Genomic DNA, 5,475 nt, shown 5'->3' with positions numbered 1-5,475 from the left:
ATTTAGTATTCTCTATTTTCTTTGCCAAATTAGAATAAGGAATACAAAATTCTATTCCAATTTTACCCCAAAAACAAGGATATGTCCATTCCAAAAAAAATCTATTATTGGAATGGCCCATTCCTATTCCACATAATACTTTTCAAGATTTGACAATTATTTGGAGGTTTCCATTTTCATTTGAGAGCTCAGCCTCAATGTCATTGCTTTCATAGTTCCCATCGAGTTTGTGGAGGAGGGTTTTTTCTCTAGTTGTGTTGTGGAGGATGGTGGACAAAATTATTTTCATAGTTCCCACTGAGTTTGTGGATGAGGGTTCTTTCTCTGGTCATGTTGTGGAGGATAGTTTGTACTTTTGTTTTTTTTTCTACTACAAAATTTTTGTTTTTGTTGTTTTTTGTGCTTTCATTCTATTTTCTACTACAAAATTTCTATATTCATTTTCACACTAGGGTATCTGTACATATATTTTTATTAGAGTATCCATGTTTTGTTTTGGCTATCATCTTTCATATATTAATGTTATATCTAGAATATTTTTGTATCCTAACTATTTTATGTTTATAGTGTTGTTTTTATTTGCTGGTTTAGTTTAGTTTTGTGGTGTCAATGCATAGGTAATAGCCATTTTGCAATGAGGAATGTTATAGAAATTACACATGTTAGACTACTGAGATGGATATCTATTGATGAATCAACTACTTTATTCTGAGAAGAACATGTATGAATCAATTTTCTTTTTGTTGGTTATTAGTGCCTAGGTTTGGTAAATGTTTTAAAGATTTTGGATTGTCAGGAGTTAGGGGATTTTAAAGATATACCCATGAAACCATTGCCATTTTTTTATGGAAGATTTAATTAGTGATATTTAAGCATGTTATGCATATTTTTAGTAGATGCAACCATTGATCTTGTGCCATTATTCTATTGATGTTGCCTAAGTTATCTATCACTACTCTATAGTTTACCTAGGGGATACATACCCACAACCTTGAGAATCAATGTGTAGGTTAATTTTTTTGTGAAGATGGTATGCCATTTATTTTTTAAAATTCTTCCCACACCCTTTTCTTATATACTTGATGATTGAGATACCTTTTTGAACAACTTTGTGTAAGAGCCATTGGCTTATTGTTAAGTTAAAATCCCAATGTAGAGATATATCGGTAACTAACAAACAAGAAGGGCCACCTTGGAGGGCATTGGATATCCTTTCAAAGGCTAGAGTAATGCTATGGATTTTAGGTTCTTTCAATTCCATACCACCCAATTATTTTTTCAAACAAAACTGTTCCAACATGATAGAGTGACCCATCTAAAGAAGAGTGCCTTTTCTTTTGCATTCTATTGGTAGACCATAAAAAATCTCATAATTCTATTAAGCTTCTCATTTTGATAACTAGAAATTAACCAAGCTAAATAAAGGTAAGTATTTCACTTGGGATGTATCTTTCTTGACCTTACCAAACACTCAAAAGCTACAATTTCCTTGGAATAGGGGACATAGTGAAAGGTATATTGCGATATCTAATAATGGTAGGACCTACCTATTGTCATCCTATATCATTCATCCATTGAGGAGAAGAATCATGCAAACCAAGAACAACAAAACAATGATTTCATGAGGAGCTAATCTAGCACCGAATCTAATCTCTTGACAACATAATCAATATTTTATTGAGGTTAATCCACAAAAAAATTAGTGTCATCTGCAAATTTAGTTTTTAAGAGCTTTTCATGGTTTGGGAGGGCATGTAAATTATCTAAAACAATATGTGTTTTTGTTTTTTCCAAAAAAAAGACTAGTTTTCTCTAGCAATAGCTTTATTTGTCAACAAATCATCTATATTGCGAGCTTTGAAATCCTCTCCCAAAAGAACATATGTAGCCTTTAGGTTTTAGTTGATTAATCTAGATGCTTGAGTAGACAAGCCAAGGCTCAATTTATATCTTCAACAATCTTTTGATGGGAGTTCCAATGTAATTGATTCCCTCTTTGGGACTTGGCATCTATTAAACAAAAGAATTCATTTTAGATATTATTTTCCATATTCTTAGGTTTTACTTTATTCTGTATTTTGATTAATAAAGACATGTTGTTTCTCATCATTCCAGAATCTCTATAGTTTGACATTAAATTATTTTAAATATTTTAGGTTTTATTTGCAGATGCCATGTTTTCCCTCTTTCTAGGGCTTCAAAGATTTTGACATTAAAACCATTTACTTCATTATAGTGCATTCTAGGGATTCAAGGGTTTTGACATTAAGATTACTAGATCAATCAATGAAACTTTATCACTCTGTCTAGGCTCATTAGGATGAAGAAAGATTAGTATAGATTACAAATATTATACAAGAATATTAGTTGCCAAGCAATCAGTTGTGAGTAATAGAGCATTAGATTGAGTAGCTAGATGTGTTACAAAATTGTATTAAGATGTCTTGGATTAAAAATTGGGTACCATACAATGTTCTATTGCTCATACACTAGAGTTTCTAGCCTAAAATATCTATATAAGGGTTGCCCAATACACCTTTTGTCAAGTTCAAATTTCAATATTTAAAAGCAGACTATTTTAAGAGAGAGAGAGAGAGAGAGAGATAGAGAGAGAGAGAGAGAGAGAGAGAGAGAGAGAGAGAGAGAGAGAGAGAGAGAGAGAGAGAGAGAGAGAGAGAGAGAGAGAGCTGAGTAGAATGTTTCTATAACCTTCTTGACTCTGGTACTATGCCTAACATGTTTTCAACATTTCTTTATTACATTCCTTAATCATAATTAATTTCAACTGTAAGGGTTACTATTTGAATGACTTTGTTAAAGATAAACTTAGTTTAACAATGAGTAATTTTTGTAGTCTTGAACCTATAAAATCCTCATGTTGATGAACTTATTTTTTCAATGTAACAAATCAAATAAGACCAACCATTTAGGAAAATCTAGACTTTTGATCTTTTTAATAGTGTGTCTACTTTTGGTGACTATAGTTTAAGGATGCTGGCACAATTAAGTATGAGTGAATTCCAAGAGCTTGAAGATTAGGCTACTATGAGATTAGGCTACTATGAGACATTTTTAATCAAAATCAAGTCATTTATATACAACATTTTTTTTATTAAGGAGATTAGGATACTATGAGACTTGCATTGAAAGATCACCATTCTAGTTGAATTGCATCATTTTATCTTATTTTTGGATGTTGCGAGAAGAAGTTATGCTTCCTTACTGTCATAATATTTCTCTATTTTTTTTTGTATATTTCTGAAATGTGTAGTCCATATTGTGGTTCTAGGTATTTTATGGATCCTAATGATGATGTTGAAGATGATGTTCAAGTTCAAGGAGCCATTGTTAGGAGGTTGAAGGTCATGCACTTGCTTGCTATTTTGCTTGCAACCCTTGTTGTGTACATAGTGGCATCTTAAGAAGAAGGTAGAAGACAAGGGCATAAGTGAAGAATAGCTACATGTCCTTTTTATAAGCCTATTATCCATTCTAATCACATAGATTACCATGACCAAATATGCATGTCTAGAGTAGCCTTCTTTCACTTGGCTGAAATTCTAAGAGAAAAAGGGAACATTCAAGATATAGTAAACATAACATTAGAAGAACAACTTGTGATGTTATTGCATACACTTGTCCATAATTTAAGGAATCGTAAGATTGGCCATAAATTTGGTCACTCGGGAGAGACAGTGTGTCAATAGTTCTACAAGGTCTTGTAGGCTATCTTAGCATTACATAAAGAGTATCTGTTACACCTTGCTCCAACCAATCCTTTGGAAATCATTGGGAAGGACCATTTTGATCCTTTCTTCAAGGTAAACATTGTAATGAAATGTGTTTCTTTGTTCTAGAATAAATAATATTAATATGTACTTGATAATTTTTATAGGATGGTGTTGGTGCACTTGATGGAACCCATGTGCCAGTTATCATTGAAGTGGAAAACTAAACAAAATATCACAATAGAAAAGGCAACTTGTCATAGAATGTTTTAGGTGTTTTTTCATTTGACTATAAGTTTCAATACATTCTTGTTGGCTGGGAAGGGTCCATTGTAGATAGTCAGGTGCTTTCTTCAGCTCTCTTTAGAGTGGATCCACTTGTGGTTCCTCCTGGTATATTAATTCATATTTTATATGATTCTATGATATCTAAACTTCTACTCTATTTGTGTAGGGAAATTTTATTTAGTTGATACTAGATACCCAAATGTACTTGGGTTTCTTGCTCCATATTGTTGTACTCGTTACCACCTAAAAGAGTTTTGTAGAGAGAACCTGATCAACAATCTTGAAGAGTTATTTAACCACCGACACTCTTCTCTTAGGAATGTCATAGTGAAGACATTTGGTATTTTGAAGCAACAATTTCCTATCTTGTAGCATGTGACATCCTATAATATCATGACCCAAACAAGGATTGTATTAGAATGCACCATACTTCACAATTTCATTACGGTGGAGGACAATTTTCCATCTGAAGTGGAATTAGAAGATGATTATGGTCATGCTTTGATAAATGTGCCAATTCTTGAGACCTATGGGATAAATCAATGAGATAAAGATTATTGCACAAAATTTTGAGATGAAATAGATTGAAGAATGTGGGAAGACTACAACTCTCATACTTAATTGTACCATAAAATATGAACATAACTTAAATAGAGAAGGCAAATTTATCATGACATATAGTATGGATCTACTTAAATTTCCTTGACATTTTTTTCCTTTAAGATATATTTATATGAAGATTTGATATGAGTAGTTTGTTATCTATATATGGAAATTTGATGTATGTTTGAAGGGGAAAAAATGTTAATATAATACTTATATGAAAATAGGGTAGAACAATGAAAGAGAAAGGATCACTGATGTTGCGATTTGTCCAATTTGTTTAACTGCAATTGCTATTTGATCACAAATGTTGCTATGATAATCACTGAACACTATGGTCATATTTGTCTATCATCCTTTATTTGAATAGTAATATCTTCCCACTTTATACCATATTTATATAAATTGTCATATATTGATGTTACCACTCCTCCTAATTTAAGTCTTCTTTACATTGAAAACTTGTGATATGTCATGCACGTCATATGGAACACTGGTTCTTTTCATCCTTGACATTGTCATAATACTATAGGCAAATAAAGGAATAACTTCGTGACATATAATAGTAACTCATGATCACTTCATTATTTAGACATGATGAATAATCTTGACTTCTTCCACATATGCTTCAGCATTACCCTTCCATCATGGTTTTCTCTGTATGTGACTATTGTGGCGAATCCTATGCTTCCATATAAACTTCATACTCTATCTTTCGATGCACAAAGTTTAGTGATGGTAAATTATTTTATATTTAACTTCAATATTAATTGGAAATTTTAATTCATCATACATATTGCTAACATGTCAATTTGTCTCCAAATTTTGACAACTTTAGGTGGTAGATGACACATAT

At 31.9% G+C, this 5,475-nt stretch overlaps 1 non-coding gene across 1 annotated transcript; it reads left to right on the top strand.

The window, feature by feature from the left end:
- The first annotated feature begins 626 nt into the window (after positions 1 to 626).
- On the top strand, positions 627 to 719 carry LOC149541901 (small nucleolar RNA R64/Z200 family). The gene has a single exon (XR_016355830.1). It is a non-coding gene; the product is annotated as a small nucleolar RNA R64/Z200 family (small nucleolar RNA).
- Positions 720 to 5,475: the final 4,756 nt, after the last annotated feature.

The sequence above is a fragment of the Cupressus sempervirens genome, chromosome 8 (assembly GCF_028749045.1).
Source record: "Cupressus sempervirens isolate cs-2001-9-10 chromosome 8, ASM2874904v1, whole genome shotgun sequence".
NCBI classification, from domain to species: domain Eukaryota; kingdom Viridiplantae; phylum Streptophyta; class Pinopsida; order Cupressales; family Cupressaceae; genus Cupressus; species Cupressus sempervirens.
Note: the sequence above shows the minus strand (reverse complement) of the source record. Positions and strands in the feature narration are given on the sequence as shown.